Source organism: Mytilus californianus, unplaced genomic scaffold (assembly GCF_021869535.1).
Source record: "Mytilus californianus isolate M0D057914Y unplaced genomic scaffold, xbMytCali1.0.p SCAF_7, whole genome shotgun sequence".
Lineage (NCBI taxonomy): Eukaryota > Metazoa > Mollusca > Bivalvia > Mytilida > Mytilidae > Mytilus > Mytilus californianus.
The window spans coordinates 47,884,526-47,897,313 of record NW_026262723.1 but is presented as its reverse complement, the minus strand read 5'-3'; the positions used below and the strand labels follow the sequence as shown (position 1 = coordinate 47,897,313).

The 12,788-nt window shown below is 33.3% G+C and overlaps 1 long non-coding RNA gene across 1 annotated transcript; it reads left to right on the top strand.

Annotated features, from left to right (window-relative positions):
- The first annotated feature begins 1,615 nt into the window (after positions 1-1,615).
- LOC127709778 (uncharacterized) lies at positions 1,616-5,570 on the top strand. The gene is made up of 3 exons (XR_007985760.1): positions 1,616-1,688; positions 4,716-4,771; positions 5,523-5,570. It is a non-coding gene; the product is annotated as an uncharacterized LOC127709778 (long non-coding RNA).
- The last annotated feature ends 7,218 nt before the right edge of the window (positions 5,571-12,788 follow it).

Below are 12,788 nucleotides of genomic sequence, written 5' to 3'. Positions count from 1 at the left end.
AAATATGCCTTTAAATATTTGTTTCGTTTAAATGCCGTGTTTTTTAACAAACAATCGACATTCATGTGTAAATCAACTGTACTTTTCTTCTTGCCAACTTGTTCCATTATACATGAGAGAGACTACACACAGGAGCTTTTCAGGAAGAATGAAAGAAAACTAGCTTTATTCTTTTGCTTTTTGGATAATGGCATCCCACTAAATAACCCAAGATCCCATCAAACTTAAGATACACGATACCACAAATACAGTTAAGTCTGCTACATATATTTACTTACGTCTAGAAATTGACCATAAGGGTCAGTTAAGAACAGAACTTTACAGCAAAGGAGATGATTTCAGCTTCTGAATTGTGATCTTTCCATTCCTATGTAGTAACATTCCAGCAGCGCCTGCATAAGGAGTGTATATATCCCAGTTGATTCCAGAGCTTGCCTTTCCCATCCATCATGATTGCCTTAATAGAAGGTTGTTGCTTAAAAGGGAGCTATTTATTATAAACTAAGGGTTCAAAGTGGTAAAATTTTTCAAGGGACGACATCGCGAGTTTTTGACCGTCATGGAACATCTGTTTCGCAGATGATGAATATGTTCCTTTTGTCGTGACAACAATCACGTCCGCTTTTTCTCGAATGTGACATTACTGAATGAGACTTATCACCCAACTTTTACTTATACTAGCGACACGACAGGTGTCTGTTAACGACAACACAGATACTCAAAAAAAAATTCAAGAGCATCAAAAATCCCTTTTAAGAAAAATAGTGGTGATCTTATGTGCTCCGGAATGGTAAGCAGATCTTTATATACCCATATGTGGAGAAAGAACTGCTTACCATTCCGGATTATATAAGATCTCCACTAAATTTTCTCTAAAAGGGATTTTTGATGCTCTTGGATTCGTTTGAGTATCTGTGTTGTCGGTAACAGTCTTGTCAATCCCTTTTAAAAATTTAATAACCGGTCAAGTTTTTGGGTAAGAAATTTTATACAATTGATGGTTCGGTGAAGTCTATAATATAAGATTTAATAACCAATCGGCCATTTTGCGATCACTTATCCCTGGAAACCAGTTATTGTACATAGTCCCGAGTGTGGACAGTGTATTACCTGCAAATGTTTGCATACGCCTTTCAAATTTATTTCTTCGTATTGTATGCTTTAAATAGGGATAAGATTACAATTTAAATACACTTTTGTCATCAATGGTAAAGTAAAGTATGAAATTGTCTAGTTGAAAAGGCTCATAAATTAGTATGTATGTAGCTGTCAAACAGAATTCAGGATCCCTTTAACATGAAATTGTCCGTATTTTGAGTTATAGCTGATGAAGTTTTCTATAATGTAGATACAATTTGTCCTAAAAGTAGTACAATACACTGTGAAAATATTATTAAGAAAGCATGATGACCGGTCCATGAAAGTTTTTTTTAACTCGCCTCTTATGTTTAGACATTTTGCAATCCAAAGGGAGTATCGAAAAAAAAATTTAATTTATTAAACGCCAACACAAACCAATGATTCAGTTCGACAATTTTAGTACAAATAAGGAGTAAGTGAAATAGCAGTAGTTAAACGAATTTAATAATACGGAAAAATAATTTTACAGCTCGACTACACTTATGCCAATGTTAAAATACGAGAAAAACGGAGAATCAACTCTGAGCGACGGTCAAAAGTGTCTCAAGGTGAGATTTAGTTGATAGATTTTTTCTTGAAAGAATAATCATGAAAATCAAAAGATGCCCAGTATATACAAAGACAGAGTTTTATACTTAATTTAACAATATACCAAGGTTGCAATGCTACCAAAAAGTATGGTGGTCCATGTTTTTGACATATGTCGCTTGAAGCAAAAACTACCAAATTCAACCAAACATTAGTCAAAATTATGCATTTGATCATTCGAATGAATATTCATGACGTCACAATTACACTATTATTAATGGTATGCTCCAATATACTGATATAATGGAAATCAAAGGTTTATAGAAATTTTTAGGAGAGATTTTGACTTTTCTCAATTTTCTGCACATGACAGGATGTTGAATGGTCAAGTAAGCTTTTCTCAGTACTTGGCGTCCGTCTTCATTTGTCGTCCGTCGTCGTAGGTGTCGTCAGTCGTCATTCGTCGTCTGTCGTCGTCGTAGGTGTCATCCGTCATCATTCGTCGTCTGTCGTCGTAGGTGTCGTCCGTCGTCGTCTGTTTTACAAAAAGCTTCATCTAAAAATACTGGGCCAAAACTTGGAGACAAGCATGATTTGGGAACAAGTTTTAAAATGTGTCCGATGAGCCCGCCTGTCAATCAACATTAATAAGAAAAATGATTAGCAAGATAAGATCGACAACTTAGATAATGGCTGGAATCGTCCGACGACTCCTAACTAGAGTTATTGGCCTTTTAATGACAATTTTCTATTTTTTTGCGTTTGAGATTAATATCTTTGAAACATTAATAGATAAATAAATGTAAACTTAAATAAGCAAAAATGAGCAGCAAGACAAGATCTACAAAGAAGTCTCATGGCCGAAATCATCAGTCGATTCCTTATTGGAGATTTTTACCTATTTTTGCGTTTTTGCCTATTATCTTAAAAACTATAATAGATAGATAAAACAACTTAAATATGCGAACATGATTAGCAAGACCAGATCTACAAATAAGTCAGTCGACTCTTTATTGGAGTTATTGCTCTTTAATGATGATTTTTACTTATTATTTTGTGTGTTTGCCTTTTATCTTGAAAACTATAATAGATAGATACTAGGACATCATTCGTAAATATAATTCAACATGCAGACATCCTTTACGTTCAGATATTTCGCATCCATTTTTTATGATAATATTCTTTACAAAGCACAAAAATGTCGGCATTCACCTCAAAAGCTAACCAAACCTTTTAACAGACTTATTCAGAAGGGATATAGTTACAATACTGTTGTCAGGTCATAAAAGATGACATATTTTGATATTAATATTGATTCACTCATAGGGTCTTTGCATCGGAAACAAACACATTTATTCTAAAACAAGTTTTTGGCATGATGCAAGTTTTGTTCTTCTCATATATTTTATGATGGTATGATACTAAATCCCTAATGGGAGGGATTGTGCTTGATTTTCATATGACGAAGACATAATCTTTCAATCAGTTTAATTGGGGTCTGGAGCTGGCATGTCAGTAACTGCTAGTAGTCCTTTGTTAATTTATGTATCATTGTCATTTTGCTTAGTTTATTTTGTTACCTTTTCTGACATCGGACTTGGACTTCTTTTAAACTGAGTTTTACTGTGCGTATTGCTGTGTGTTTGTTTTTTTCTACATTGGCTAGAGGTATAGGGGGAAGGTTGATATCTCACTAAACATGTTTAACCCCGCCGCATTTTTGCGCCTGTCCCAATTTAGGAGCCTCTGGCCTTTGTTGGTCTTGTATGGTTTTTTTTTTATTTTAGTTCATTTATATGTTTTGGAGTTTAGTATGACGTCCATATTCACTGAACTAGTACATATTTTTTTAGGGGCCGGCTGAAGTCCGCCTCCGGGTGCGGGATTTTCTTGCTGTGTTGAAGACCCATTGGTGGCCTTGGGCTGTTTTTTTTTACTCTTTGGTCGGGTTGTTGTCTCTTTTGACACATTCCCCATTTCCATTCTCAATTTTACTTTAAATATAAAAAAAAATTATCAGCAAGATCGGATCTACAAATGATGATTTTTTTTTACACTTTTCTATGTTTTGGGCAAAAACTAAAGATAGAGAGAAACTGTAAACAGAAAAAATGATAAGCAGATTAACGAAAATGATTTTTTTTTCATGAATTCCTTTCTAGTCCACAATGTTGGCAATGGTCCATTGTTGAAGATGCACATAGACCTAGGTGAGCGACACAGGCTCTTTACAGCTTCTAGTGTTGGTTATAAACGAAGTAAAAATGTATGTTTGATGACTTTTCATTGGAAGTAGAATTTCGAGTTACTAGTATTGTTTTATCGGTCCAACATTCGATAAACAGTTGTTAACCGGTTATGGCACTAACAATATTTTTGTTTTAATAACATTACAATTCTTACGTTCAAAAGTTCAGATTTGAAATTTAAACAAAGCACAAACAATAAATTGTCCTAAATAATCGACTTATCGATTACTTTTAAGGGGCATAAAATTTGTCTTTAAGACACAACCATTTTAACGTGAACTGTTTACTATATTAAGTATGAATATTAAAACTTGTGTGATATATGTCAATGAGACAGCATCCCAACAATTCAAAATAAATAAAAAAACATTCAAAGGGCAAAATGTCTTTAACAATAGACAGTTGTCTATACAATAGGTCGAGCACTTAATCGTCCAAAGTACAATGTGTCAAGCTCTTTACTCGTCCAGAGTACAAGCCATCATGCTCTTTATTGTCCAGATTCTTCAAAAGTTGTGAATATATTAAAAAGACATTATCAAAGATCTACCATTAAAACCCAATGCTATAAATAATGACAGTCATAAAACAATATTTTCTCAATTTCAATAACAACCCTATCCCTATCCCTGTCTGCAAACAAAATAATGTATTACTGAATTAAGACTGTAGATAGCTATCATATGGGCAAAAATATGTCATTTTCAAAAGACGGCTCATCACAAATTACAGCATACTGTACTATAGGTATACATATATGTGTATATATAAAGACTACTTTTCTGCTTAAACAATTAGACTCTGGAGAATGGACAGATGATTGTTCTGGTAGCATAACTGATACATTGGACAAGGTGAGGTCATTACATATATAATTTACAATTGAGGTCAAAACATTACAAAGATTGGAAAGAAAGCTAGTTCTTCATTTTATCATGTTACTCGTATTGGTTTTTTTTTGGTAAAGAATCGCTTTAGTGTCAGTAATTTGAAGAATGCACATATTTTATGTAATTATGCCTTTTAAGTTAATTTCTTTTCAATATTAAACAAGATCAGTTATATAGGTGTTTGTTATACATGGATTTAAATAATGTATTTGAATAGAATCGTTACGAGTGACTCAATCCAATTCACTTATTTGTCATTATTAATTAAGGAAAGACAATATTTTTGTTTGGGCGAAGTATTGAGAAAAAGTAGTTGAAGGATAAACAATATGAAATTTGACATTGTGATAACTTTTTTTAGCTTATACCAGTACATAACACAAAAGACGGAGACATTAACGTGAACTTTATATAGCACTAAAATGATCATAAATTATTCAAAATTAAGCTTGTTGTTTCAAGGGAAGCTGGGAGCAGGCAACTTAGTATTATATTTCCTTCTTTTATGAAAAATGAAAGAGACGTTTAAAGCATTACTTTCAATTTTATCTCGGTGGTAACCGAGTTAAATGTCAAAATCAATGTACTGCTGTAGACAGATGAGAATAGTCATAATCATAACCTTTTGATTATTCAAAACAATATCCAGGATGAAGTAAAGACATTTTGTATTATTTTCTGTTTAATATTATATGTATACACATTTTTTTTTCAGGCAGACGATGATGTTACACTTCGCTTTCGAACATCTTCTGGAGTCCAAGTATGTCAACACATTACGATAATGCGAATTTCTAGGGGTAGTATATATAATCTTTTCCACGTTTTATCTGTGAGGACCAAAATCTTCATGTCTAAAGATAGAATATTATTCAATAATAATCGAAATCAGTGGCCAGTTAGTCCAAGTAGTTCATCTACTGTATCACAAGCGTGTCAACACCGAGGTTGTGAGTTCGATCCCTGCACGTGACAGGTGCGTTCTACTCCAATCTTAATTGACTAAGATTGTCAGTTTTCCTGACGAAGGTTGTTGGTTCTCTCCAGGTACTTCGTCTCCCTCCATTATATAAAAAATTTACCGCCACAATATAGTCAATAGTGATAACCACGGCGTTAACACCAATAATTATTCAACGATAATCGAAATCAGTGGCCAATTAGTCTAAGCAGTCCATCTATTGTACCACAAGCGTGTCAACACCGAGGTTGTGAGTTCGAACCCTGCACGTGGTAGGTGCGTTCGACTCCAATCTTAATTGATTAGGATTGTCAGTTTTTCTGACGAAGGTTGGTGGTCCTCTCCAGGCGCTTATGCTCCCTCCAATTATATAAAAAAAACTGACCGCCACAGTAAAGTCAATAGTGATAACACGGCTTTAACACAAACAATTAATCAACTAATCAATCACAATTGCAAAGTGTGATTAAAAGTAGTTTTCCAGTTCAAAATTGCAAGTTATATGCCCTCCCTCTTACCAGAAATTACCACACACAAACATATAAATAGCATATAATTTTTTTATTATACGAGAAATCTTATTTCTTTCATTTTAACTTCAATGTGACTAAGTAAATTAAGTACAAAAAAGTCATGAGCAAAGCCAGGTTACAATTAATAAGATTATTACGAATACCACCTATACAAGAGCAACGTATATGATTTCTGTATGCATACATGTTTATTTAACCGTTATCCAGATACAATGAAGAACACTTTTTAAGTTGGTTAAATTTTCACATTTAGGACCGCAAAAAAGACAATTTTAAAGATAAACTTGAAACGTAATAGTTTTATTTGATAAACATCTAGAAATTTACAATGAAGGTCGGTTGAGAACTAAACTTTGCGACAAACGCAATAACTTTAGGTAAACATTCCATATTTATGAGCAACATCAAACAGCATCTGTGAAAATGTTTTCTATTTAAAATTTAGTGTACCGATGTTCAAATCTCATAAATCGAGACCGATTCCGGGTGTGTCGAAGGGTAAGCGCCCCTTGCTATGCATGCATCCCCGGCCATGCGAATCTACATTCAATAAAAATCTCAATCAGTAATAAGACACAATCAGTAAAATTACAGATCATACGACTTTACTGGTATCTAAAGATCTGAGACCGCGATAACCTGTTGCTAGTGAGTTTAGATACCGACGCAACCTAACTGCCAACCAATTCTTGATGTGACAGCAAACATATTTAATGTCGATTTCAGTCGTTCTTTCTCATAAAGATACACCAGAGCTTATGTTTCAAAGTTGTCAGAGACAAAACGCAGTCTTTTTCCACATTTATGACTCTCGCCGAATATGATTCTAATTGACAAAATCAGAAAACGAAAATAATTTAAACCATTAGCTCAAGATATAAAAACGTTTACATGTACGCATCTTTAAGTTCATCACAAAAAATTCTGAAGATTCTGAAAAAGCGCCGAAGTCGCAAAGTGTTTTTTTAAAACATTTTAATGGATGTATGAGATTTGAACATCTACTGTTATCACCAGAAGCAAGGGGCGCAATAGTGGCTTCTAATTTTTTTTTGTTATATTGATTCTAATTTGAGGATAGTTTTTAATTCTTTTTTAATTCATTCTTGGCGTTCAGCAATCAGACGTGATCTAACAGTTATCGAAATAGAAAGGATTTAAACACTCGAAAAGAAATTGACACCCTTATATTTATCTATCATGATAAAATGAAAGAATGTTTTAATGTCAAAGAAACAGCAGCCTAACAAATTGAACATGGAAATGCATTTTCATGATGTTGATGTTTTACAAAAGACTTATATAGATTTGAACATCGGTTTAATTTATATATAGGTTGGGAGTTTTTCTCTATCCATTATTGCTTTCAAGATAATATAAAATCGCTTAAAATCATTATTAAAATTGAATAAAAATCTTTTGAGAGTTTTGATGGATAAACCAAAGATTTGATTTTCCAAGCATTTCTTATCCTGTTATAATTCCCTTATCTTCTTCTACAGTGTTTATAAGATATATTTCCAGTAACTCTCAGGATGCAGACAAAAATGTTATATCTTCACACCTGTTTTATCATCTCGAGACTCTTTTTATCAGATTATTTGTTTACTCGTTCTCGTTTTGAATATGAATGAAATATTTTTCACTGCCCGTTAAGTAACAATTTACAGCAACCAATCAATTATACGAGTTTTACTCACATATTACAAGTGAATTTTTATGTTTGTAGTCTCTTCAAATGTCAAATCGAATGACGAGATTATGGAACGACGAAGAGGTTAAGTTACCAGAGTCAACAAAACTGTAATTTGTGGAATCTTGCGCACAACAGGAAATATCAGATACTTAGATGTTTATATCAAAAACCTGATAGACATAGTGAAAAAGCATGTTATGAATTAATAAGAGCTTTATGTACGGCTAAAAATGAGAAATCTTGAATGATATGTTTTTATGAACTGTCAAGAAACAACAGTCTATTGACACAACGATTTATCGAGTCTCTTAAAATACAGGTCAACAGTAGGATATAAAATATTGAAGTATACAGAATAATTTTGTTACATGATTTTAAGGCTTTTGTCTTTACTTAATTTTGGTTTTCAATGCAAATAATTAATTGTTATCTTTTTTGTTGTTGTTTTGTTGCATTTTTTTTATGTGATTTCCCAAAAAAATCCGAATTTTCATGAAATGATATCGTGTTTTCCTGCTGGTTCAATTCTTGGAAAACATTTCCATATAGAGGAAAACAACATAGCCATATTTGAAATGGAATATATTTCCGTGTTTATACTTCATTATAGCTTTCTAAAAACCAGATACACAGTGATTAATCAACGATCCTTAATTTTCACAATATATTTTGATTTTGAACATAGTTAGTACCAAATGAAAGCGTATGAGTAATATTTTCAGTTTTATTTCCAATGAAATCAACATTCTGTTTATCACCTATAGAACAAAAGGAATATTACAAAAGAACAATATTTTTTTTAAATTATGTCAACTGTGTTAATAAACAATCCTTTACTTTAACATCGATAATAATATTTGTATTTCGTAATTAAAATCATTATTCGTATTACTTATAAATTAAATCATTTGGGGTGACAATTAAAAAAAGAAACCGAACAGCCTGACTAATGCTGCAACAATAAACGAAAACAATTATGGCGGACAGTAACCAACGATTACTAGTGGGTTACAGGCTCCTGGCGGTGTTTAACATGTTTGAGAGCGCTGAACCATTTGCCCAACCGGGGAAAATGATGAAACAATACAACATAAGAAAGAAGTGAAAATAACCAGTTGGAAAGGATTTGACTCATCGGATTGGTACTAAGCACTATAACACATAACAAGTAAACAAATCACGCAATGTAACAAACTAAGAGTAAACGTACTTACTGAAAGCTAGAAATAAGCCAAGTATAAACTAATACATAAACCATACTTTCCCTTGACTAAAATATCGGAGTAAGTGTCAACCCACATAGGCATAAAGTGTTTTCTACTAATAGAGTATATGATATCAAACTCAAAACCAAAAACCATCTTTACTTAATGTTTTTTTTTTCAGTAATAAATGTGAAAGCAATAACGACTGTAGGCCTAAAACTACACATCATGATGCAATGTCGTTGTCGGAAAAAAGTATAACAAAAAATACTGAACTCCGAGTAAATTCAAAAAGGGGGAAGTCCATATAAACTGACAAAATCAAACGTTAAACTACATCAACCAACGGAACGAATGGAAATGAACTGTTGTATTCCTGACTTGGTAAAGGCATTTTCCGAAAAATTGTTGGGCAGAAACTTAATTATTTTTCTTAAATTGAGTAAATGGTCTATAAAATTGAGAATGGAAATGGGGAATATGTCAAAGAGACCCGACCAAAGAGCAGATAATATCGCTACCTTTTGTGTTGTTTTTTCTTTTTTTATATCAATTATCATTCTGACCTTTTACAGGGCCTAATGAATAAAACTACTGAAAACTTGACGTCTGCAATTTAAAACTAACGTATAATTGTATAGTAGGCTAGTTTTTATTCATTTGTTAACTTATCCTACGATTTGGATATTCTTTAACATTCAATGTGATTGTACATGACACGATTATGCAGCTTTTATAACTACAAAGAAAAATGAACATTTTTGAGCATGTAGCCTAAAGCAAACCAAACATATAATTATACATATAAAATATCGACCATGATTTGCAAGAATTTATTCATTTTGAACATACTTTAATGAACATAGAAACAAATGCTAAACCCTGCGCTGGACACCATACACGACTAAACGTAGTGAATGTATCAGATTCATTAAGTTTGATGTTGCTTTGGTTTTCTATGTTGTGTTTTGTGTTATGTTGTTTTTCTGTGTTTGTCTTTTTTTATTGGTCGACTTGTGAGTTTGAATGTCCCTTTGGTATCCTTCGCCTATCTTTTAAACTGTTGTCTGTGAGTAAACTGCAATGTCCTGTCTTTTTCGTTATTGTTTTCTTGTGTCCCCTTGGTATATCTTCCCCTCCTCTTTTTGGCAAAATAATACTGCTGTAGACTCATTAATTTCAGGAAACATTAAATAGTTTGTCACATAATGACGGTGATACACGATTTTTCATTTTGATTCGTATTGGAACAAATAACGTAGGACAAAAATAAAATGTTGCGATCTGCTTTCTTATGCATTGATTTGAGTGATAAGCAGCTGCGCCGAGAGCGCATGATACGCCCTTATCGTGCATATTGAAATAGATGCCAAAATAAACTATGATGTGTAGAAGGCATTTAAACAGAAGCAAATAAAATAGCTCTATAGAAAGAAACATACATGAGGATACCCTTAGGCGTAAAAATTATGCGTCAGATATGACTGCTTCGAGTCCCATTACTCTTGAATGACAAACCAGATTTTTTTCAAAATCAAGACCTATTCTATATTCACCAATCCTAACAACAGTGTTGAATATAAGTTTGTAGTAATTCAAACCAAGCATACTAGATTGTTTGATTTATTGGTTGATGTTTAACGTCACTTTCAACACTATTGTACTATTTCGTGGCGGTCAGTTTTTATTGGTGGAGGAAGGAAGTCGGAGTGCCCAGAGAAAACCACCGACCTTCGGTAGGAAAACAGTCAATTAAGATTGGAGTCGAGTGCACCTGCCCCGTGCGAGATGATTCGATTAAATTGAGAATAGAAATGGGGAATGTGTCAAAGAGACAACAACCCGACCATAGAGCAGACAACAGCCGAAGGCCACCAATGGGTCTTCAATGCAGCGAGAAACTCCCGCACCCGGAGGCGTCCTTCAGCTGGCCCCTTAACAAATATGTATACTAGATCAGTGATAATGGACGTCATACTAAACTCCAAATTGTACACAAGAAACTAAAATTAAAAATGATACAAGACTAACAAAGGCCAGAGGCTCCTGACTTGGGACAGGCGCAAAAATGCGGCTGGGTTAAACATGTTTTTTGAGATCTTAACCCTCCCCCTATACCTCTAGCCAATGTAGAAAAAACAAACGCACAACGGTACGCACAGTAAAACTCAGTTTAAGAGAAGTCCGAGTCCGATGTCAGAATAGGAAACAAAAGAAAATAAACAAATGACAATAATACATAAATAACAACAGACTACTATATGTGGATTTTATTAGAAAGGAGCAAAGACTGGCGTCCAGAATATGAACCAGCACACAATAAATTGAATTATGTGAATATGATAAAACTGTTCGGCTGAAGACGATAGCATACTAGAGCTAGTGTATGATATTTAATTTTTTTTTATTTATCTGACAAAATCCAATAACTCTGAAATGACATCGGATCTTCTTTTTGTTTAAATCGAACAATGTGCTATTTTCACCAATTCCAACAGTTGTGTAAAGTTTTTCAGTAAATCAATCCAAGCATACACAAGTTATGGTACAGCATGTGTATAAATCAAAAGGAGCTTACTTTTATCATACCCCAAAAAATGTAAAGTTTTCAAGAAATCAACCCAGGCATACTGGAATTAGTGTGAGCTATGTGAAAACTTGCATTAAATCAACTGTTAAAGTCCATACACTCTAAAACGACAGCCGAAAGTTTTCAAAATCGAAAGGGTGCTTTCGCCTGTCAGTCCTAATGTTGTGTTAAAATTACATAAGAATTGATGAAACCAAATTTGAGTTATAGTACAAAGAGTAAACGGACAGGCGTACAATGGTAAACTATAATAGTCTTCGACGGGCATATAAATATCATCAAATATACCAGGTTTATAATTTTTCGTCTACACAAGACTCATCAGAGGCGCCCGAATCAAAACAGTTGTAAGGCCAAATCAATCAAATTTGAAGAGCATTAAAAACTGTAAATTCCGAAAAGTTGTGATAAATACGGATAATCTATACCTGGAATAATTCAACCTTTTGTAAACGGTAGAAAATTAACATATCAATGATGTGCCAATCGGGCTGGTGATACTTTTACAAGGCTACAAAATGAAATAAAGAATTCTAATTGAGTTAATTTCATTTTATTTGTATGTTGGTTTGAATTTTTTAGTCAGTTGTGTTGTATGTCTGTGATGTATGTTTACAAAGTTTTGGCTGCTGGGTCCCAATTATTGTCACAATAACCTACTAGTATTATGTCTTAAGGTTGCTCGTCCACTTTTCTTAATATCACAGAACTATTAACAACTGGCATACAAATGTGTGGGTAAGCTAGCTATGAAACCAGGTTTTTACCCACCATTTTCTTCGGAAAATACCTGTACCAAGTCAGGAATATGACGGTTGTTTTACAGTCGTTCCGTTGTTTGATGACGTTTGATTTTGTTAGTTTTTATGTTATAGGCTTCTTCTTTTTTAATTTACCTTGGTCTTCGGTATTTTTGTTATACATTTTTTTAAATCAATCTAAACATCTTATTGCTGATTTTTTTTCACAGACTTTCCTTATCCATGATACGATTGA